The 24,742-nt window shown below is 44.3% G+C and overlaps 1 long non-coding RNA gene across 1 annotated transcript in view; it reads left to right on the top strand.

Annotated features, from left to right (window-relative positions):
- LOC118143738 (uncharacterized) overlaps window positions 1–19,294 on the top strand; it is a 27,392-nt gene extending 8,098 nt beyond the window's left edge. The window contains exons 2-5 of the long non-coding RNA XR_004728125.3: window positions 6,312–6,436; window positions 16,409–16,624; window positions 17,122–17,188; window positions 19,060–19,294. This is a non-coding gene — a long non-coding RNA (uncharacterized LOC118143738). The remainder of the gene's footprint in view (window positions 1–6,311; window positions 6,437–16,408; window positions 16,625–17,121; window positions 17,189–19,059) is intronic.
- The last annotated feature ends 5,448 nt before the right edge of the window (window positions 19,295–24,742 follow it).

Consider the following 24,742-nt stretch of genomic DNA (forward strand, 5'->3'; position numbering starts at 1 on the left):
TCCAACATGACTGGTGTCTTTTTTTTTTTGAGACGGAGTTTCGCTCTTGTTACCCAGGCTGGAGTGCAATGGCGCGATCTCGGCTCACCGCAACCTCCGCCTCCTGGGTTCAGGCAATTCTCCTGCCTCAGCCTCCTGAGTAGCTGGGATTACAGGCACGCACCACTGTGCCCAGCTAATTTTTTGTAATTTTTAGTAGAGACGGGGTTTCACCATGTTGACCAGGACGGTCTCGATCTGTTGACCTCGTGATCCACCCGCCTCGGCCTCCCAAAGTGCTGGGATTACAGGCTTGAGCCACTGCGCCCGGCCGACTGGTGTCCTTTTAAGAAGAGATCCGGACAGACACACAGAGGAGCGACCCTGTGAGGACACAGGGAGCAGATGGCATCTACAGGTCACGTAGACAGGCATCGGAAGCAGCTGAGTCCACGGGGACTTTGCTGCAGGACTTGTGGCCTCTAGAGCTCTGAGAGGGTAAGTTTCTGTTGTTCAGGCCTCAGCCAGAGGACTTCATTACAGCAGCCCGAGCTGACAGATACACATCTCTGTTATGGAAATGTATCCTCTCACATGCAGCTGCTCTGAAGAGTTGCATTCAAGAGTAATGCTTTTGTAGACCCAAGGAACAAAATGATGGGATGTGGAGGATCAGGGGTGTGGAAGAGAATGCTCACTCTTCCTCCTACTCGATTCGCCTTTCCTACAAGCTGGGCATATGGTCCCTTGTTTCAGCTGGTGGTGACCATGACTACCATGTCTTCCATGGCAGGTGGGCAGAAGTGACCTGCGCCACTGCCAGGCCTGACCCAAAAGCCTCCCTGGAGCTTCCTTCAGTGCTCTTCCTGGGATGATGACAATCAACATAGCATTGGAAGCTATGTTCAAATGGCAGAGCCACCATCAGCCGGATTCCTGAATGACCACGTGGAGCACCTGGAATATCCACCCTGGATAGCTAAGTGAGCAAGAAACAGAGTCTTATCTTGTTGCTTGATTCTATTTTGGATATTCTTGAAAAGAAGTTCAGCCTACCCCAAATACAAGAGACGTGAAAGAAAAGGATAAAGATGAAAAAGAAGCGAATGATGTCAAGGGAAATAAGCTATTCAACACTGAGAACGAGCTAGATGTTCAGCATTTTTCTGTGATCTAAAGGACATATGAGACACGGATGCTGCCCAGGGTTGCTTCAGGCTTACTGGGAACTGAAATAACCATGTGAAGGAATTAGAGGAAGATACATGATTAAAAGCGCTGAATTACATGGTACGGACTTGAGTCGCCATAGCCTTGTGCCAAGGGAAGAACCCTAGACCAATGTCGGGGATGTAGTTGCCAGAATCAGTTCATAAGGGGAAGGGACAATGTTTAAAACAAGGCATAGAGTTAAGTCACGACATGAAGCAGGTAGCTGGTGGGAGCTCAAGGGAGGAAGCTGGGAAGAGAAAGGTAAAAGTTATGGAGGGTGGGGAAGGTGGGGGAGAGTAGGTAGAAGTGAACCAGGGAGGTCAGTTCTGCGGCAGTGACCACAAAACCTGGAAATTTCCTTGTAGCTAAAAGAGGATTAGGAAGAGGACACTCGGTTTTCTCTCCAATTAGTAGGCAAGTTCCACCCTAGCCAATTCTAACTGAATAATCATGGAGAGAAACAAAGCACCCATGAGCTTTATTCTCAGGTTGAGAAGGAAAAGGAAACAGATCAAACTTCAAACTGAGCCAGGAAAACCATCTCTGGTCTTGTGTCTCCCGAGGAAGAAAAGCGACACTTAGAACAAAGGGCAGAGAAGCAGAAAAGGGGATGCTAGCTAAGCAGGCAAAGTTCCAGCCTGGGCAACACAGTGAGATCTTGTCCCTACAAAAAATAAAAACGATCAGCCAGGCATGGTGGTGTGCACGTGTAGTCCCGGCTACTCAGGAGGCTGAGATGAGAGGGTGGCTTGAGCCTGGGAGATCCAGGCTACAGTGAGCTGTGATTGCACCACTGTACTCCTACCTGGGCTACAGAGCAAGACCCTATCTCAAAAAAAAAAAAAAAAAAAAAAAAAGAAAAGAAAGGAAAGCAAGCAAGAAAGCAGGCAAAAACACTTAGGAATAAAATTTGCAGTTTTTGCAAACCATGTGGCCCATTTTTAAGGGTTGTTAGCCCTTGGGGGACAGAACCCCAGGCTTGTCTGTCTCTCATCTTCCCACATGAAATGAGACACTCAAGGAGAATCCCCCATGGTGATGAGCAGAGGCTGGAGTGGTGCGACCACAAGCCACGGGGCACCGCGAGTGGACGGCAATACCAGGAGTGGGAAGCGGCGAGGAGGGATTTTTCCACCCAGAGTTTCAGAGGAGCGTAGCCCTGCTGACAGCTTCTGGCTTCTGGAACTGAGAGAGGATAAATTTCTGTTGTTTTAAGGCATGTTCTACGATACGCTCCTGGTATATGACAGGGGCTAACAGGCATTTGCTAGATATATTCTCAAATAATGATAATGCTTACAGCACAGCAACAGAATTGGTAAACAATGCCCAAATGTGACAATCTATAGGGAAAAAAGGAATTAAAGTTACCGGAGGAGCCTCACTCTTAGTCCTGATTCCCTCCTAGTCCTGACTCCCTCCAATCACTATGGGCTCATCTATGCAAAAATTCCAGTGCATCCTGTCTGATTCTGCTCTAGTGGGAAAGGCCTACAGACTGTCTTTTTTCCCAATGCACCCTCTGACCACCAAGTTCCTCTGTATCCCAGTCATCAGCCTTCCCAACCCATGTGCTTTTTTGTCTTAAAAGCCCTTCCGGAGAATCCAGTTCCCACCCACTCTGGACTCCCAACCATTCCAGTAATCCATTGCCATCCATCACGTGGGATCTGATCATCTCAGCGTACAAGCAACATTTTCCCCAATAACCATGTAGTAAACTTTCTCCATGGAGGTGGGCTGCTATCTCAGGAAACTCACCAACTGGGTTGTAACCTCAGAGGCTTTCATTAGAAATTAATGGCTTGCTGTCTCAAAGTGTGGGCCTGGGCTGGGGAGGAGGGGGAGTCTATAATAAGTGTCAGGCAGAGAGGACTTCTCTTGGCTAATATCCAGGGACGATCAATTTATTTGATAGACCATATACTGATTGCTTCTTTTCCAAACCAGAAAAAGCAAAATGTGAATCTTTTGAGGAAGGGAGAAGATGCTGTTTTCATCTTTAGGTAGCTAATGGCACTATGTACCAAGTCCTGTGCTAGGCTACACCCGGGACACAGGAAGAAAGTTCACCTCTTCTAGAGCTACCTATGTCTTCAAAAGGGCAAGAGACATTTTTTCAAGGCAAATGATTTGGTTCAATTCCCATGAATAGATTTGATCAAAAGATGTCAGTTTCCCTAGATAATTCATATCAAAATTCTTTCTTTTTTTGGTAGATGTTAATCAGTGGCCTCTTAAGTGAATGATCAGTTTTGTCTGCAATTAATAAAAAATTAGCAAACTTCGGTTATGGGGTGAAAAGCACATCTGCTGAATAAAGATACACTAAAGATGAAAATTAGATAAACCCTAGGGCCCCAAGTTAGTTGTTCAAAATACTAATAATTTACTAAGAAGCACTCCATGGAAACTTTTGATGTTGATAGCTTAGTTCATGTGCCAAATAATAATTTTTTCAGGCAACATTGTGAGAAATCAGACAAATGAAGGAAAATGGATGGAAGTGATATGTACATTCTTGGGGATTGTTCTCAAAATGAAATGTTTTTCAAACAAACAGGATCTCAGCTACCCGGAGCTGGTCTGATGGGATTTAGCTAGACAGAATTCCCATGAACCCAGGAGCTCTTCCGTATCTTTGACCATTGTGCTGCTTTTGTCTGCTTTGATGAAATCTCCGTGGAAGCTGGGGTTGAATCTCCATCCTCCATGGACATTTTTCTAAAATAATCACATTGTCATTTTTCTTGGATCTTCTCTAGCTTTCCCTTAAAATAATACAAAATCCAAGCCGGAAGAGTCATTCAGGACCATGGTCAGTAATTGAGTTCCCCGGTCAGTAATTCAGATATTCCTAATTATCTAATTATCAAATCTTAAAGAGTAATTACATTGCCAGCAAGAATATCACGGAACAACACCGACTATCTTCCCAGGCCCAACCAATCCCTTTTTGACAGACTGAGTGCCTACAGGAAAGTCATGCCTTGAGTTAAACAAACAAAACAGGTTAAGAACAAGGCAGGCATGATGGCTCACAGCTGTAATCCCAGCACTTTGGGAGGCTGAGGCAGATGGATCACCCGAGGTCAGGGGTTTGAGACCAGCCTGACCAACATGGTCAAACCTGTTTTCTACCCAAAATAAGAAAATTAGCCAGGCATGGTGATGTGTACCTGTAATCCCTGCTACTCGAGAGGCTGAGGCAGGAGAATTGCTTGAACCTGGGAGGCAGAGGTTGCAGTGAGCTGAGATCGTGCCACTGCACTCCAGCCTGGGTGACAAGAGTGAAACTCCATCTCAAAAAAGGAAAAAAAAAAAAAGAATAGAAGCAGCTAGCACAGGGGCTGTCAAATAAGATGATCCTCCTCCTTTCCTTCTTCTCCCCTTTCTCCTTCTCTTTCTCCCCCTTTCTTTTTCTCTTTTCATAAACATTCCATCCAGAGCCCAGTCTAGACAGGCTGCCCCAGTGTCACTACAGAATCTCCCTTCTCCGTCTTCCCGCACCTTGCTCCTGCTTTGTACTTCCTTGTGTGTGTGTGTGTATGTGTTTGTGTGTGTGGGGGTGTGTGTGTGTGGTGTGTGTGTGTGGTGTGTGTGTGTGGTGTGTGTGTGCTGTGTGTGTGGTGTGTGTGTGTGGTGTGTGTGTGGTGTGTGTGTGTGGTGTGTGTGTGGTGTGTGTGTGTGTGGTGTGTGTGTGGTGTGTGTGTGGTGTGTGTGTGTGGTGTGTGTGTGTGGTGTGTGTGTGGTGTGTGTGTGTGTGTGTGTGTGTGTGTTACTCTTGCTATTCTCTGTATCTTGACTTCTACCTTTTAAGTTTACTCATTTGTTTCAGTGCAGCATTTGCTTCAGAATTTTTCTAAGAAATGGGGATGGGAGGTGTGGGCACAAGAGTGACCTTATTTTATCATTTGGCTAACTCCAAATCTGAGAATGGCTCCAAAATGTTGAGTTAATGTGCTACTCTCTCTGTTTTTTTTTTTTTTTTTGAGAAGAGTCTGGCTTTGTCACCCAGGCTGGAGTGCAGTAGAATGACCTTGGCTCACTGCAACCTCTGCCTCCCAAGTTCAAGTGATTCTCCTGCCTCAGTCTCATGAGCAGCTGGGATAACAGTTATGCACCACCACACCTGGCTAATTTTTGTATTTTTAGTAGAGACGGGGTTTCCGGGTTTTCATCATGTTGGCCAGGCTGGTCTCAAACTCATGACCTCTGGTGATCTGCTTACCTCAGGCTCCCAAAGTGCTGGAATTACAGGCATGAGACAATGCGTTTGGCTGATGTGTTACTCTTTATGTAAGAACACCCATTCATTGTAAGCTTCCTCCGACTCTTGATTTTGTTGTAGAAATCAGATGCTGTGTTGCCTGAAGCCACCTACATTTTCCCCAAGGTCTACTTTTGACCTGGGTCTGGGGAGGGGGGGTGCAGTGCGGAGTGCTACCTGTTTTGCACTGCCCATGACAGCTCTTCTGTGTGTAAGTCCCCCTAATAAATCACCCCAAACCAACAAACTGGATTTGTCTACCCCCTTCTTTGGTTTCTTGGCTCCTTCTGCATTGGGGGATGCTTTGCACTTACAGCCCTTCCTGTGGAACAGGAGATGAGATATGTTAGATCTTACAAGTCCAAATACATCATTGACTGCCTTGGTGTAAAAGTCTTTGAATGATTTTTATTCAGTATTTGATGACCTTGCTCCAATAACTGCAAGTTCCTAGCTCCACACCGCTTCAGACCCAGTCCCGTGTTCTGGGATCCTTGGCCCTTTGATTCTTTTCGCTTTTGGGGTGCAGGGAAAAGGTATCCACTAAGCTAATTTAAATAAAGGGGTGTATCTGCATGGGTTGGGAGATAGGAAGGTTCCTGAAGATAGCCAGCAAAATTGAGACAGGAGAATAGGGTCTTTCTGGAACTAAACTGAAAGGAAAACCCTAACTTTCCATACCTAAGTAACGAAAGGACCAGAGGCTACTTCCTTTGCAAATCCCCACCTTTTTTGTGCCCTGCAGATGGGAAATTGAAAGTACTTCTGATTGGTTGTTTTCTGTAACCAATCAGATGTTTGCGTAAGAGAGTAACTTTGTAACTTCACTTCAGCCTCTGATTGGTTGCAGGCCACCACTTCATTTACACGGGGGGAGCAAGAAGTGGCCAACAGGAAAGCTGTACCGGGTACTCAGGCCTGAGAAGATTCTGTACCATTGAGCTGCTGCTTGGACCTTCTCCCACACTGTGGAGTGTACGTTGCTTTTCAGTAAATCTCTGCTTTTGTTGCTTCATTCTTTCCTTGCTTTGTTTGTGCTTTTTGTTCAATTCATTGTTCAAAATGCCGAGAACCTGGACACCCTCCACGAGTAACAAAATTATATTAAAAATCCAAGAGCAGAGCTGAGAAACACTCAAGCAGCCCAGGAGTGGGAGCTGGTAAGCTGGTTCTCTCTTCCCTCCCCGGCCAGGTGGCCCCTTACCGGGCATCTCTGACTCTCCTCTCTGGGACCCTGTCTTTTACCTTCTACAGTCCCCACTGGACACTCCAGCGTGTGCCCTCGCCACCTTCTCGGGCCTCCTTTCTCTGGCTGTACCTCTTATCTTTCTTCCCTTTCCAACTCACTAATCCAATTTTCAATTTGCCAAACAGATTTCCAAGAAAAAAAATTTTTCTGAGCCAGACGAGACACCTCTGTCGCTGGCAGCCTCATCCATGGGTTGTCCTGAGCCCAGCTCCAGTACTTGGTCTAGCTGGCTTCGCTCCTTAAATCTCATGAACCAACGAGGTTCAAAAGCTTCAAACTCCTTCTGCAGCTTTCTCCCTCTCTCCGTCTTCAAGGAATTGAAGAGAGTTAGGGCCTTGCCCTGGATTAGGCTTTGGCTTAAGGGACTGCTGTGGCTGGTTGATCTTCCATCCCGACCACTCAAACTTTCTCCATATCAGCGATAAGGCCGTCTCACTTTCTTAACATTTGCGTGTTCCCTGGAGAAGCGCTTTTAATTTCCTTCAAGAACTTTCTTTTTTTTTGAGATGGAGTGTCGCTCTGTCACCCAGGCTGCAGTGCAGTGGGGTGATCTCAGTTCACTGCAGCCTCCACCTCCCAGGTTCAAGCAATTCTCCTGCCTCAGCCTCCCAAGTAGCTGGGATTACAGGCATGCATCACCACGCCTGACTAATTTTTTAATTTTTAGTAGAGATAGAGTTACCATGTTGGTCAGTCTGGTCTTTGAACTCCTGACCTCATTATCTGCCCCCTCTCAGCCTCCCAAAGTTCTGGGATTACAGGCATGAGCCACAGAGCCTGGCTTAATTTTTGTATTTTTAGTAGGGACAGGTTTTCACCATGTTGGCCAGGCTGGTCTTGAGCTCCTGACCTCAGGTGATCTGCCCGTCTCGGCCTCCCAAAGTGCTGGGATTCCAGGCATGAGTCACCATGTCTGGCCAAGAACATTTTCTTTGCATTCGCAATTTGGTTAACTGTTTGGCACAAGAGGCCTAGCTCGGGGCCTATCAGCTTTCGACATGCCTTCCTCCCCCAGCTTAATTACTTCTACCTTTTGATTTAAAGTCAGAGGCCTACAACTCTCCTCTTTACTTGAACACTTAGAGGCCTTTGCAGGGTTTATTAACTGTCCTAATTTCAATCCTCAGGGAACAGGATGCACGAGAAGGGGAGACAGGCAGAGGAATGGCCGAATGGTGGAGCAATCAGAACACACACATTTATCAAGTTCTCTGTCTTATAGGGGACCCCCAAAACAATTACAATAGTAACATCAAAGACCACTGATCACAGATCACCACAGTGATAAAATAATGAAAAAGTTTTTTTAAAAATATATTTTATTGTACTTTAGGTTCTGGGGTAGATGTGCAGATGATGCAGGATTGTTGCATAGGTACATACATGGCAATGTGGTTTGCTGTCTCCATCCCAATCACCTAGATCTGGCATTTCTCCTCATGTTATCTCTCCCCAACCTCCCTACCCACTGCTGTCACTCCCCTAGTCCCCCACAACAGACCCCAGTGTGTGGTGCTCCCCTCCCTGTGTCCATGTGTTCTCATTGTTCGACACCCGCCTATGAATGAGAACATACGGTGTTTGATTTTCTGTTCTTGTGTCAGTTTGATGAGAATGATGGTTTTCAGATTCATCCATGTCCCTACAAAGGACACGAACTCTTTGTTTTTTGTGGCTGCATAGTATTCCATGACGTATATGTGCCACATTTTCCTTGTCTAGTCTATCATCGATCGGCATTTGGTTTGGTTCCAGTCTTTGCTATTGTAAACAGTGCCACAATGAACATTCGTGTGCATGTGTCCTTATAGTAGAACGATTTATAGTCCTTTGGATATATACCCAGTAATGGGATTGCTGGGTCAAATGGAATTTCTGTTTGTAAGGCCTTGAGGAATCGCCACACTGTCTTCCACAATGGTTGAACTAATTTACACTCCCACAACAGTGTAAAAGTGTTCCTATTTCTCCACATCCTCTCCAGCATCTGCTGTCTCCAGATTTTTTAATGATCCCCATTCTAACTGGCGTGAGATGGTATCTCAATGTGGTTTTGATTTGCATTTCTCTAATGACCAGTGATGATGAGCATTTTCTCATATGTTTCTTGGCCTCGTATATGTCTTCTTTTGAAAAGCGTCTGGTCACATCCTTTGCCCACTTTTGAATGGGTTTGATTGTTTTTTTCTTCAAATCTGTTTTAGTTTAAATTTAAATCTGTTTTAGTTCTTTGTAGATTCTGGATATTAGCCCTTTGTCACATGGGTAGATTGCAAACATTTTTTTCCCATTCTATTGGTTGCAGGTTCACTCTAATGATTGTTTCTTTTGCCGTGCAGAATCTGTGGAATTTCATTAGATCCCATTTGTCTATTTTGGCTTTTGTTGCCAATGCTTTTGGTGTCTTAGTCATGAAGTCCTTGTCTATGCCTATGCCCTGAATGGTTTTGCCTAGGTTTTCTTCTAGGGTTTTTATAGTGTTAGATCTTATGTTTAAATCGTTAATCCATCTGGAGTTAATTTTAATGTAAGGTGTCAGGAAGGGGTCCAGTTTCTGCTTTCTGCACATTGCTAGCTAGTTTTCTCAACACCATTTATTAAACTGGGAATCCTTTCCCCATTGCTTGCTTTTGTCAGGTTTGTCAAAGATCAGATGTTTGTAGATGTGTGGCATTGCCTCCAAGGCTTCTGCTCTGTTCCATTGGTCTATATCTCTGTTTTGGTACCAGTACCATGCTGTTTTGATTACTGTAGCCTTGTAGTACAGTTTGAAGTCAGGTAGCATAATGCCTCCAGCTTTGTTCTTTTTGCTTAGAATTGACTTGGCTATGTGAGCTCTCTCTTGGTTCCATATGAAGTCTAAGGTGGTTTTTTCCAGTTCTGTGAAGAGGGACATAGGTAGCTTGATGGGGATAGCATTAAATCTATAAATTAGTTTGGACAATATAGCCATTTTCACCATTTTGATTCTTCCTAACCATGCGCATGGAATTTTTCTTCCATCTGTTTGTCTCATCTCTTATCTCCTTGAGCAGTGGTTTGTAGTTCTCCTTAAAGAGGTCATTTACATCCTTTGTTAGTTGTATTCCTAGGTATTTTATTCTCTTTGTAGCAACTGTGAATGGCAGTTCATTCTTGATTTGGCTCTCTTTAAGTCTGTTATTGGTGTATAGGAATGCTTGTGATTTCTGCACATTAATTTTGTATCCTGAGACTTTGCTGAAGTTGCTTATCTGTTTAAGGAGATTTTGGGCTGAGACAATGGGGTCTTGTAAATATACAATCATGTCATCTGCAAATAGAGACAATTTGACTTCCTCCTTTCCTAATTGAATACCCTTTATTTCTTTTTCTTGCCTGATTACTCTGGCTAGAACTTCCAATACTAAATTGAGTATTAGTGGTGAGAGAGGGCACCCTTGTCTGGTGCCAGATTTCAAAGGGAATGCTTCCAGTTTTTGCCCATTCAGTATGATATCAGCTGTGGGTTTGTCATAAATAGCTTTTTTTATTTTGAGATACATTCTGTAGATACCTAGTTTATTGAAAGTTTTAAGCATAAAGGGCTGTTGAATTTTGTCAAAGGCCTTCTCTGCATCTAGTGAGATAATCATGTGTTGTTTGTCTTTGGTTCTGTTTATGTGGTGAATTACACTTACAGACTTGGGTATGTTGAACCAGCCTTGCATCCCCAGGATGAAGACTACTTGATTGTGATGGATAAGTTTTTGATGTGCTGTTGTAAGCAGTTTGCAAGTATTTTATTGAAGATTTTTGCATCTATATTCATGATGGATATTGGCCTGAAGTTTTCTTTTTTTGTTCAGTCTCTGTTGGCTTTTGGTATCAGGATGATGTTGGTCTCATAAAATGATTTGGGAAGGATTCCCCCTTTTTGTATTGTTTGGAGTAGTTTCAGAAGGAGTGGTACCAGCTCCTCTTTGTATGTCTGGTAGAATTCAGCTGTGAACCCATCTGGACCTGGGCTTTTTTTAGTTGGTAGGCTATTCATTGCTGCCTCATCTTCAGCCCTTGTCATTGGTCTATTCAGGGTTTCAACTTCTCCCTGGTTTAGGCTTGTGAGGGTGCAAGTGTCCAGGAATGTATCCATTTCTTCCAGATTTACTGGTTTATGTGCATAGAGTTGTTTGTAGTAATCTCTGATGGTAGTTTGTATTTCTGTGGAATCTGTGGCGATATCCCCTTTATCATTTTTTATTTCATCTATTTGTTCTCTCTTTTCTATTAATCTGGCTAGTGGTCTGTCTATTTTGTTAATCTTTTCAAAAACCAGCTTCTGGATTTATTGATTGTTTGAAGGTTTTTTTTGGTGTCTCTATCTCCTTCAATTCTGCTCTGATCTTAGTTATTTCTTGTCTTCTGCTAGGTTTTGAGTTTTTTTTTGATCTTGATCCTCTAGCTCTTTCAATTTTGATTATAGGCTGTTGAGTTTAGACCTTTCCTTGCTTCTCCTGTGGGCATTTATTGCTATAAATTTTCCTCTGGACACTGCTTTAAATGTGTCCCGGAGATTCTGGTATGTTGTGTCTTTGCTCCCATTGGTTTTGAAGAACATCTTTATTTCTGCCTTCATTTCATTGTTTATCCAGTCAACGTTCAAGAGCCAGTTGTTCAGTTTCCATGAAGTTGTGCGGTTCTGAGTTATTTCTGAATTCTGAGTTCTAATTTGATTGCCCTGTGGTCTGAGAGACTACTATGATTTCTGTTCTTTTTCATTTGCTGAGGAGTGATTTACTTCCAATTATGTGGTCAGTTTTAGAGTAGGTGCAATGTGGTGCTAAGAAGAATGTATATTTTGTGGATTTGGGGTGGAGAGTTCTGTAAATTTCTATTAGGTTTGCTTGGTCCAGATTTGAGTTCAAGTCCTGGATATCCTTGTTAATTTTCTGTCTGGTTGATCTGCCTAATATTGACAGCGGAGTGTTAAAGTCTCCCACTATTATTGTGTGGGAGTCTGAGTTTCTTTGTAGGTCATTAAGAACTTGCTTTATGTATCTGGGTGCTCCTGTATTGGGTTTGTATATATTTAGGATTGTTAGCTCTTCTTGTTGCATTGATCCTTTTGCCATTATGTAACACCCTTCTTTGTATATTTTGATTTTTTTTTGGTTTAAAGTCTTATTTTAGCAGAGACTAGGATTACAACTTTTGCTTTTTTTTTGCTCTCCATTTGCTTGATAAATCTTCCTCCATCCCTTTATTTTGAGCCTATGTGTATACTTGCATATGAGATTTGTTTCCTGGATACAGCACACTGATGGGTTTTGACTTTTTATCAAATTTGCCAGTCTGTGTCTTTTGATTAGGGTGTTTAGCCCATTTACATTTAAGGTTAATATTTTTATGTGTGTATTTGATCCTGCCATTTTGATACTAGCTGGTTATTTTGCCCAATAGTTGATGCAGTTTCATCATTGTGTCGATGCTCTTTACCATTTGGTAAGTTTTTGGAGTGGCTGGTACTGGTTGTTCCTTTCTATGTTTAGTGCTTCTTTCAGGAGCTCTTGTCAGGCAGGCCTGGTGGTCATGAAATTTCTGAGCAATTGCTTGTTTGTAAAGAATTTTATTTCTCCTTTGCTTATGAAGCTTAGTTTGGCTAGATATGAAATTCTAGGTTGAAAGTTCTTTTCTTTAAGGATGTTGAATATTGGCCCCCACTCTATTTTGGCTTGCAGGGTTTCCACTGAGAGATCTGCTGTGAGTGTGTGATGGGCTTCTCTTTGTGGGTAACCTGACCTTTCTCTCTGGCTACCTGTAGCATTTTTTTCCTTCATTTCAACCCTGGTGAATCTGATGATTATGTGCATTGGGGTTGCGCTTCTTGAGGAATATCTCTGTGGTGTTCTCTGTATTTCCTGGACTTGAATATTGGCCTGCCTTGCTAGGTTGGGGAAGTTCTCCCAGATAATATTCTGAAGAGTGTTTTCCAGCTTGGATTCATTCTCTCTGTCACATTCAGGTACATCTATCAAATGTAGATGAGGTATTTTCACATAATCCCATATTTCTTGGAAACTTTGTTCATTTCTTTTTACTCTTTTTTATCTAATCTTGCCGTCTCATTTTATTTCATTGAGTTTATCTTTAATCTCTGATATCCTTTCTTCTGCTTAGTCAATTCAGCTATTGAAACTTGTGTATGCTTCACGAAGTTCTTGTGTTTTTCAGCTCGCTCAATTCATTTATATTCTTCTCCAAGCTGTTTATTCTCATTAGCATTTCATCAAACCTTTTTTCAAGGTTCTTAGTTTCTTTGCATTGGGTTAGAACGTGTTCTTTTAGCTCAGAGAAGTTTGTTATTACCCATGTTCTGATGCCCGTTTCTGTCAATTCATCAGACTCATTCTCTATCCAGCCTTGTTCCCTTGCTGGTGAGGAGTTGTGATCCCTTGGAGGAGGAGAGGCATTCTGGTTTGGGGTGTTTTCATCCTTTTTGCACTGGTTTTTCCCATCTTTGTGGATTTGTCTACCTGTGGTCTTTGTAGTTGGTGACTTTCAGATGGGTTCTCTGAGTGGATGTCCTTTTTGTTGATGATGAAGTTATTTTTACCTGTTTTTTAGTTTTCCTTTTTCCTTCTAACAGGCAGTCCCCTCTGCTGTAGGACTGCTGGAGGTCCAGTCCAGACACTGCTTGTCTGGGGATCACCTGCAGTGGCTGCAGAACAGTAAGGGTTGCTGCCAGTTTCTTCTTCTGATATATTCGTCCCAGAAGGATACCTGCCAGATGTCAGCCTGAGCTCTCCTTTATGATGCATCTCTTTGGCTATATGGGGACCAGGGAGCTGCTTGAGAAGACAGTCTGTCCCTTATAGGAGCTCAAGTCCTGAGCTGGGAGCTCTGTTGTTCCCTTCAGCACTGCTGGATGTTTTTAAGTCTATTGCAGCGGAACTCATAACCACTTTTTTTCCCAGGTGCTCTGTCCTGGGAAGGTGGGGCTTTATTTATAAGTTCCTGATGTGCTGCTGCCTTTTTTCAGAGATGCCCTGCCCTGCAAGGAGGTTGTCTGGTCACAGTATGGCAGCAGAGGCATTGCTGAGCTAACATGGGCTCTGCCCAGCTACTGTGAACTTCCTTGCAGTTTTGTTTATAGAGGTGTAGTTAGAACTGCCTCAGTAATGGAGGTCTGCCTCAGTAATGGAGGTCTGCCTCAGTAATGGCGGAGTATCTCTGTAATGGTGGACTGCCTCGGTAATGGCCGATGCCCTTCCTCCCACAGATCTAGACTGACCAGGGTCCAGCTGTGCTTGCTGTGAAGCTCTCAGTCCAGAGCGTTTCAGATTTCTGGTCTTTGTGGGGGTAGGACCCACCAAGTCAGATCACCTGGCACGCTGTTTCAGCCCCCTTTTATTCAGTTGAGTGGGCGACTCTGTCTCCCATGTGTTCCAGGCACCAGTTGAAACGGTGCCCAGATTTGTGTGAGTTTTTGTGCAGAGACCCACTGTACCAACTGAAACAGCTATGCTGGAGATTCATGGTGTTTTTCCGCCCAGGAATCTCCTGGTCTGTGGGCAGTAATAACTCATCTGGAAATGCAGTGATCACTCACCCTCTGAGTTCTTGCTGGGAACTACGCTCAAGAGCTGTTCCTATTCTGCCATCTTGGATCATCTCCTTGAAAAAGTTTTAAATACTGCAGGAATTACCAAAATGTGACACAGTGACATACGTTGAGCACGTGCTGTTGGAAAAATGGCACCGACAGGCTTGCTCAACACAGGGTGGCCACAAAACTTCCATTTGTGAGAAATAAAACATCTGTGATGTGCAGTAAGCCACGTGCGCCGGAACAAAGCCTGAGTTAACCTTGTCAGCGGGCCACTTATTGACCAGAAGAGTTTCATTCTGTTGTACTAAAAATAATCATAATTTCTTTTTTTTTTTTTGCCTACAGCTTGTGCTTTGAAATTTTAAGAGGTCCTTCCCCACCCTTGGATCACAAGGAAATGTGCCTTCATCATATTCTGTTAATATCATTTTACTGATCATATTCAGTGTTGATTTCATTCTGAGTAGTTCTATGTAGGTGATGTTGGTTTTCTTCTTCTGCAGACACTGAAATGACTTCTAAATATCCACAAGTAACGCATCCTTTCCCCACGATTTCTGGGCTGCCTTTATTGTGTAATGATTCCCATGTAGAATAGTCTCTCTCTGGGGTTGCTCTCCTGTCCCCCTGGTCTTTGTGCCTGTCCTTGGTTTTGTATTGTATCTTAACTCCTAGTTGGGCAAGTTGGACTTAGCATTCCAGGGACTTTTGTCCTTCCATAAAAAATTTAAGTTAGGGCCAGGCACAATGGCTCATGCCTATAATCCCAGCACTTTGGGAGGCCAAAGGGGGAGGATCACTTAAGGTCAGGAGTTCAAGACCAGCCTGGCAACATGGCAAAACCCTGTCTCTATTAAAAATACAAAAGCCAAGAGTGGTGGCACACATCAGTAGTCCCAGTTACTTGGTAGGGTGAAGCACGAGAATTGCTTGAACCTGGGAGGCAGATGTTGCAGTGAGCTGAGATCACACCACTGCCCTTCAGCCTGGGTGACAGAGTGAGACACTGTCTTGAAAAAAAAAAAAAAATAAGTCAAGTTTTCGAAGTCCTTAATAGGATAGTTGAAATTCTGATAGGAAATGTGAGCAGCATAAAGGCATTTTAAGCGGGGAAATGATAGGCCTGAAGGTGGGAAAAATGAATAAGTCATGGTCAAGGCATGTGACCCATTTTTGGTGAAGCTAAAGATATCGAGGTATCTGAACATCACCAAGTTCTTTCTCTTTTCACAGTTTAACAAAGTTAAGATCAAGGTATCAGTTATACTTTTATTGTATAAAAGCACATAAGACAACCTATATCTTTTACGCATGCCAAGAAAACTACCTGCTTTCCCTAGTCTGCTCTTGATGTGCTATTTAAAAGGCAGTTTCACTTCCACATCAGCACATTTCCTTCCTCTCGACTTCCTGTAATACTTGCTAACTTTCACTTCTGGTTTGCTTTGACTCCTCTAATTTGGAAGTCAATTAAAGTAAACATGAACAACTCTAATATACAACGGATACCTCTGCATCTTAGAACAAAACAAACACCCTAGCACTTTTCTTCTTTAATTCAAATAGATGTTCACCACTAGATGACATACTAAGCTCTGTTGATTTTTGCATTACTTAATTCCTCTTAAGAATAAAAGGATAGAGGTCGGACACAGTAGCCCACACTTATAATCCCAGCACTTTGGGAGGCCAAGGTGGATGGATCATCAGAGGTGAGGAGTTCGAGACCAGCCTGGCCAACATGTCAAAACCACATCTCTACAACAAATACAAAAATTAGCTGGGCATGTTGGCACATGCCTGTAATCCAGCTACTGGGGAGGCTGAGACATAAGAATCACTTGAATGCAGGAAGCAGAAGTTGCGGTGAGCTGAGATTGTGCCACTGAACTCCAGTGTGGGCAGCAGAACAAGACTCCATCTCAAAAACAAACAAACAAAAACAACAGGGAGAAATAAAAGCCAAGTGCCCAGGTCAAGTCAGACTCTTGTCAAACCAGTGTGAAACCAACAGCTCCCCAGGGCGCTCAGGAGGAATCCTCAGCTCCTCCTGGGCTGAGCAGAGACCCGCTGGAGAATCCACTTCCTTTTCCCTCTTCTTGACTTATTTCCATTTCTGCTTTGTTTCCAGGCAGGCGCACACTCCATCTATTCTTGTTGATGTGATGGTCCCCACTCCTCTGTTCTACCAGATTTAGGTCAGCTGCTCCGAGCACATGGCAAAGCAGCTTTAGACTCCTGCACTGTGGAAAAACACTCGCTGAGCCTGAGTAATTGAAAGGAAAATGAATGCTTACTGTCAAAACCTCCACTGCTATTTTCCCACGCTGAAGTCTATTTTCCTTAGGTATCTAGATACATTTAATTTCCATTTCCCTGGCTCCCTTCTTACCATCTGTTCATTTTATTATTTTTCCTTATTTATACATTAACATTAAATATGCTCCTTTGAATGTATAATAATGACTTTCAAAATTAAAAAATTTAAAGGGCTTATTCCTTCTTTCTTCTAATTATTTATTTATTTACTTTGAGACGGAGTCTTGCTCTGTCGCCCAGGCTGGAGTGCCGTGATGCGATCTTGGCTCACTGCAACCTCTGCCCTCCTGGGTTCAAGCGATTCTCATGCCTCAGCCTCCCAAGTAACTGGATTACAGGCACGCGCCACCACACCCAGCTAATTTTTGTATTTTTAGTAGAGACAGGATTTCGCCATGTTGGCCAGGTTTGTCTCGAACTCCTGACCTCAGGTGATCTGCCATCTGCCTGCCTCGGCCTCCCAAAATGCTGGGATTACAGTGGTAAGCCACTGCACCCAGCCTTTCTTCTAATTTTTGTTCTCAGATCTCAGCAACCTGGCTTGGAGGCTGCGCTAGGAAGATGTGTCCTCCTCCATCTCAGCATTCTACAGGTGAGTCTTTAAATCATCCTTACGGCCCAGTGGTCAAACAGCAGCTCTGGGGTCAGACAGGTGAGGCTGCATCAGTTTCACGTCTGCTCTGCAGTTCATGATCTACGACACCATGGGCAGAGTCCTGGACCTCTCAGGTGTCACCGGGCTTGCTAATGCTGCCCCCAAAAGATTGTTGTAATTTTTAAACAAGAAAATACATGGCAGTTCACGCAACCTGGTGCTTGGCACGTGGTGAAGGCTTGATTCATGGGGCAGCCTTCCACCTGGCTGCCCAGGAGGACAGATGACAGGAGAGGAAAGGGCTCTGCTGATGGTGGGAAGGTAAAGTCATACCGGCCTCTGCGAGCTGTAAAGCTCAAGATGCCAAGTGTAAGGCCCCCCACTCCACTTTTATGATATCTTAGAAAATTCCCACATACAGGCAAGGAGGCAAGACCAAGAGCGTTCATTACAGCATGGTTTGTGATGAGGACACATGGAAACAACCCAAATATCCCGGAATAAGAGAACCGGTAAATATACTGTGATTTTTATACAATCAATGGCATACCGAAGAGGAAAATGAATGAAACAAAAACACAAGGGAAAACTTCAGAAGTATAATATTGAGGAGAAAAGCAGATTGCAAGAGAATACATTCAGTGTGACAATAACCTCTTGTAAAGTTTCAAACATATAAAACAGTATTGTGGACTGCATCGGCACACATACATGCAGAGAAGTATACACATATGTATGGGAGAATACAGACACATTCAGAACCATGAGGACTTCAGGGAGAGGGTACATTTAGGGACCCTCAACTGCATCTATTTTACTGTTTTTAAAGGATCTGAAGTCAATGTGGGGCAGAATGTTAAGATGTGATAAAGCTGCTTTGTGGGTGATGGGTATTTTTATATTATTCTCTACATACACTTAAAAAGTCTGTAATGTTCATAATAAAAACAACTAAAGGTCTTATATGTTGAAACTTACGGTACTCACAGAAATCATTTTTTTATAACCTATAATATTCTTCATCATATCTATTAAAAAATGATTGGTGTTGGCGGGGTGCTGTGGTTCACACCTGTAATCTCAGCATTTTGGGAGGCCGAGGCAGGTGTATCACCTGAGGTCAGGAGTTTGAGACGAGCCTGACCAACATGGTGAAACCCTGTCTCTACTAAAATTACAAAAATTAGCTGGGTGTGGTAGCAGGTGCCTGTAATCCCAGCTACTCAGGAGGCTGGGGCAAGAGAATCACTTGAACCAGGGAGGCGGAGGCTGCAGTGAGCCGAGATTGCACCACTGCACTCCAGCCTGGACAACAGTGGAAGACTGTTAAAAAAAAAGATTGGTGTATTTTATTTCATAGATGGCCCACAAGAGGGAGAGCTAGAACAAGTAAGTTTAACAAGAGAACAGCCTCCTGGGCTAGGCTGGAGTGCTCTGGAAACTAGGTGTCATTGGACACTCTTATGCCCTCAGGCATGAGAAGTGACACCCCTACCCCATGTTCCCAAATCTACAAAACAACTCCTTACAGCAAAGAGGACATATCACAGGGCCCAGTGACAATCCGAACAGTGTTTTAAAACACACAGTGTAACCAACTATTGACAGAGTAAGTGACACCCAGCAGCTAGAGGAAGGGAATTGAGAGTGCAGCGAACAGGCGCAACCCATGGGTGTCCCCAGCACCTACAGCGGGTGCTCCTTCCACTCCTTTGGGAAGCTTCCTAAGGCCCTGTTTTTCTTGTTACTCTGTACATTTGGTCCACTAGAATTCTCAGAAAAAGGCTGCCAGTGGCCAATTCACCAGTAAAGAGCTTTTATTACACAATCGTATAATAAATATGACCTCAATGCTGGCTTTTATCCAGGCTAATGCCCAATGAGAGAGGACCATGTTCTGACCGCCTTTGGAGACTGGGATTCCTGGTGAGGGCTGGGGACCTTCTCCTAAAGACGGAATCAACCAGAAACCAGAAAGGAGTTGTAGAAAACAGCAGCACCACCCCTCTAACGCCATCTTTGAAAGAACCATGACAATCTTGCCGTTCAAGGATGAGCTCTCTTCAATGTAGCTCACAGGAAATAAAGCACCGAGTTTCAACCAAGATAGGAGTGAGGCTGGGCGCGGTGGCTCATGCCTGTAATCCCAGCACTTTGGGAGGCCGAGGCTGGTGGATCACGAGGTCAAGAGATCGAGACCATCCTGGTCAACAAGGTGAAACCCCGTCTCTACTAAAAATACAAAAAATTAGCCGAGCATGGTGGGGCATGCCTGTAATCCCAGCTACTCAGGAGGCTGAGGCAGGAGAATTGCCTGAACCCAGGAGGCGGAGGTTGCAGTGAGCCGAGATTGTGCCATTGCACTCCAGCCTGGGTAACAAGAGCAAAACTCCGTCTCAAAAAAAAAAGACAGGAGTGAGTGTGATTCTGGTTTCACCACCTACTATTTGGGTAAGCAAAAGAATCTGTTTCATGATTACTGTCATGTAGAAGAGGTGATTAAAGCCTTTTGCCTTCATATTGGTGCCTTGATCACTAAAATTATTTGGAGAAAGGCATTTCTATGTGTAGATGTGTATACAGACATAAAGATACACAAATGTATGTTATATACAAATAACACACATATAAATATATGTTAGGTGTGTGTGTATGTTTATTATACTATAAGCTGATTTCCAAAAAGGATTTGTATCAGTTTAAGAAAAAAAAAAAAAAAAAAACAAGAAAAATCATGCAGTCATTTAAATACTTTTGTTCTCTGCTGGTGGATGTGCCAATCAGCATAACGTTTCTGAAATGCATTTGTTATATCAAGAGTCTTAAAATGTTTATTTTGGCCACTTCTAGAAATCTATTCTAAGTAAATATTAAAAGTCAAGTGTAGATTATGTTTTAAAAGAGTTTATTACAAACGTTATTTTGGCAACAAAATTTGGAAACTGCCCACATGCTTAACAGTGAAGAGAAAAGGTAAATAAGTAATTAGAAATGCTATAATATCAAGTGAAAAATCACAAATTGTGTATATCGTATGACTGCAACTATGCATGGCTGTAAAAAAGACTGGAAATAATCACCTATAATTTCACCATTGCTGGTAATTAAATCTTTTGGTGCAATTATTTTCTTTGCGTGATTCAGTATTTTCAATTTTTGCCAGGGTTCTTTCGTAAAAGAAAATATAAACATAATATTAAAACAACAACAAAAAATCGTTTGTGAGAGAGCTAAGAAAAGATCAATGCCTTCCCGGATGTTGACCCCCAGCCTATTTCAGACCTCATCCTGTTTGAGCCAACTGCAGCATCTGACGCCGCGCACCCTTCCAGCCTCCAGGAATCCTTTTCCTGTGCTGTCTTCACTGTGCGCGAAGAGTGCTGTGATTGATTGACAATGCCTGCCACGGGCACAGAGGGCAGGAGTGGGTCAGGTGCACTACACATCCGCCATCTTTGCTCTACTTTTCCCTTGACAATCGCCCTCCTTCCCATGGCATCTTCTCATGTTCTCGCTAACGATTCAAGCCGACGTTCCAGCATCTTTCACTCTCTCACCTCCACACCCTCTATTCCACTCCATCTGGTCTTGCTATCAGGGATCTCGAACTTCACAGGTACAAACTGAACTTTCGTCCTTTTCCCTTCCTACTCAGAACCTCCCCACTTCCCTCTGTTCTCCCATTATGCCAGCACTTATCTGTTTTTGTTTGTTTGTTTGTTCTGAGATAGAGTTTGGCTCTTGTGGCCCAGGCTAGAGTGTGCATTGGTGTGATCTCAGCTCACTGCAACCTCCGCCTCCTGGGTTTAAGCAAGTATCCTGCCTCAGTCTCCCGAGTAGCTGGAATTACAGGCGCCTGCCACCACGCCCAGGTAATTTTTTGTATTTTTAGTAGAGACGGGGTTTCACCAAATTCCTGACCTCAGGTGATCCACCGCCTTGGCCTCCCTAAGTATTAGGATTACAGGCGTTAGCCACCACGCCCAGCCCACTTACCTGGTTTTTAAAGGTAAAAACCTTTAAGGGTAAAAACTTTGTATCATTCTTACCTTTTTCCATCCTTTCCTCCCAACCCAGTGAGTCATGGAACCCTTGGTGCGACCTCAGAAATGGGCTCATATGGAGCCACCCTGGTCAGGCCTGCGTTTCTTCCACGTCCATCGATTCCGGCAGTTGCCGCACTGGCTTCTCCCAGGTTCTTGCCTCCTCACTTTGTTGCCAGGGTTATGGTCTCATAATCAAAGTAGAGACTCACTCGCCTGCCGGAGGCCTCTGTCACCTCCCTTGGCCCACTGCTGGGTCACTGACTGCAGTTTGCCTGTGCCCCCCACTCCACCTGCTCCTCTTGTCCGGCACTGTGGTGGCCTGCGTCCCGGCCGGGCACCTTTCTGCCTGCAGGGCCTCTTGCCCTCTTACCCTAGATTTAGTTCTGAAGCCCCTTCTTGGAAACACCACCCAGCATCTGCAGTGGGGTGTCCTGCTGCGTTTCCCCGCAGTCCCTGTTACCTGGACTGGTGTCCCTGTTCCCTGTCTGTGCCTGAGTGGACCGTGGATCCTCCAGGAGGCACTCATGTCCCCGCCACCTCGGGAGCCCCGCTCCTAAAAAAATTCTGCTGAGTGAATGAATGAGAGAACAGAGGAGGTAGATATTTTGAGCAGAGCCCAAGGGAAGATTGCCTTTGTATTTGAGCATTCCATGTGTAGATATTCTTGGTAGTTAGGAAAGATTGGAAGCAGAAGGGATGACACAGTTCCCAATGTCTAGTCCTATATTAGACCTTTGGGAGGAAGAACTGTTCTGGGCCCTAGGACCCAGTGGCGTTTGCTTATTTGAATTCCCTTGTCCAGCACCCTCACCACAAACTCCAGGGCCAGCCTGAGGAAGGACACTCTGGGAAGTGTGGGTGGCGATGACAGGGACAAAAACACTGATCCTGCCTGGGCGCGGTGGCTCATGCCTCTAATCCCAGCACTTTGGGAGGCTGAGGAAGGCAGATCACTTAAGGTCAGGAGTTCAAGACCAGCTTGGCCACCATGGTGGAATCCCATCTGTACTAAAAATACAAAAATTAGCCAGCTGTGGTGGTGCACACCTGTAGTCCCAGCTACTTGGGAGTCTGAGGCAGGAGAATTGCTTGAACCCAGGAGGCAGTGGTTGCAGCGAGCCGAGATGGTGCCACTGTACTCCAGCTGTGACACAGGGAGACTCCATCTAAGAAAATAAAAAACCAAAACATTTTTCTTGTGTTTTAGTTCCTGTCCAGAGGATCCCTGAGATCTCAGCATCTAAACACCTCCCTCCACCTGACGGGGCCCCAGGGTGGTGCAAACGTTCTCCTTGGCCGTCCTCAAAGCTTTCTGGGAGCTGCTAGGAGGTGTGGGGTGGCAGGTGGTGATATCAGCCCTCTTCTTTGCCATTTCCCTCCGTGCCCCACCCCTCCTGTGGATGACCATGTTGCTCCAGCTCAGAAATGCACCTCTGGTGTAGATTTAAATTATTTTTTATCGCAATAGCACTTTAAATACACAAATGCAAAGTACTTTAAGCATGTGAAAGGTTGAACTCCTTGTACTTACTCAGCTAGGGAAACATATTTACAAACAAAACCTTCCAACTCTATAGAGCGTGATCATTGAATGTGGGGGATGAAACACAACCTCTGAAGTGTGTTTTCATAGGGAAAGTAATGCAGTCTTCCGTCCGGTTCCGTGTTTAGACATAGAGAATGTCTTTTCATATAAGCATGTTGTGCAAAGTGTCGTGATTAATCTAAGGGCTTTGTTGGCTGGCTTACACTCATCACTCCTCATATTTAACCAAATGCTGCTAGCAAGCAATCGAAATGTCGGCTTAAGTGAGGTAGTATTACAAACTGTGAAACCGTATCTCACATAAAGTTAGCAATACGGTGATGTTGTTTTCTACATTAAAAAATATTTAGTTTAATACTGCCAGGCTCAGGGATAGAAATTAAACTTGGTTATTAATCCCTGCAAAAAGAAAAGAAGTCTTAGTTCAGCATAGGCTGTGGAAGGAAAGCAATGAATGCTGGAAATGATGCATTTGTGCAGTTTCAAGGTCTGACCATAACTTAGGCTTTCTTACTGTCGTTTTCATTTTGTCTTCACGTTAAAATATCCACACTTTTGAGAAACCTGTGTTTGCTCAGTGACGTTAATATCATTGGACTTTCCTTGCTCCAAAACTTCATGTACACGCTACACCGAGTGCTCTTTTCTCATTAGCTCGGGAAAGGGAGAATGGCCCATCACTCGAACACAGTGCATCCGCATCTCGATGCATGGTGTTACTCATTTAAGAAAGTGATGTTTTAACTATGAAAATAGCGGTCAGTGGCAAACTATGACTGCAAAAGAAGGGTTTTATCTTTATAATTATCAAACAATTTAACATGACTACAGTATGGTTTATCGTGACTCCTGCACATCAGGGGACAGTTCCAGGGAGGCGACACGGGCTCAGAATAAAATCTTATCCAGTGTCAGTTATCCAGATGGAAAGCAGTGCCCCAGCACTTCCTGGGTGTGCCTCTGTGCCTGTCGCTACTTCTGGAGGAGACTTGGCCAAGCCAGACTGGGGTCCCAGCTCGACCTTTTCCTTTACACAGACCTCAGGTGATGGAGCAGTTGACTTCACTAATCTGGGAGGAAATGCTCTGTGAAGCAAAGGGCCAGGTGAAACCTTGGAGACCCTCTGCCTCACTCCTTCTGTATAGGCAAGGCAAGCTGTGGGGAAGGAAACCGGTCTCATCAGAGAGTGTCATCTTCCTAGGGGCTCACAGCTGACAAGAAGCTCCCTGCTGCAGGGCACGGAGCCATGGAAACCCCAGCACTGATTTCGTAGAGGCAACAGAGATGTTAAAAGAAGGGCACTGTGAGGGCTGCGGGTTCAGTGCTGATCTCCCTTGCATTCCCTGGCTGCCAACGTCGTGTCTTAGAGTGGAGAATGAATGGAGAGTAACTCCCTCTGGCCATGGTACTAAGGAGAGACAGAGTGATGATTCTGAGATTACTCAAGGCTTTTTTGTCCAAAGTGTGTGTTCAAGGGCCAGGGGCAGTGGCTCATGCCTGTAATTGCAGCACTTTGGGAGGCTCAGGCAGGTGGATCACGTGAGGTAAAGAGTTCAAGACAAGCCTGGCCATCATAGTGAAACCCCATCTCTATTAAAAATACAAAAAGTAGTCAGGCATGGTGGCAGGCACCTGTAATCCCGGCTACTCAGGAGGCTGAGGCCGGAGAACTGCTTGAACCAGGGAGGCGGAGGTTACAGTGAGTCAAGATCACACCACTGCACTCCAGCCTGGGTGACAGATCGAGCCTCCATCTCAGAAAAACAAAACAAAACAAAACAAAAACAAACAAACACCCAAAACAAAGTATCAAGTACATGTTCAAGGAATTAGTCTCAGAGGGGCACTCAACCCAACGCAACTTTGACAAGGTCAAGTAACAGTAGCTCCATCTTGTGTGCCGGGCACCACGCTAAGCACTGCAGGCCTTAGTTTCTCCTCCCGTTTAACAATGTCTGG

The sequence above is a fragment of the Callithrix jacchus genome, chromosome 11, assembly GCF_049354715.1.
Source record: "Callithrix jacchus isolate 240 chromosome 11, calJac240_pri, whole genome shotgun sequence".
NCBI classification, from domain to species: Eukaryota; Metazoa; Chordata; class Mammalia; order Primates; family Cebidae; genus Callithrix; species Callithrix jacchus.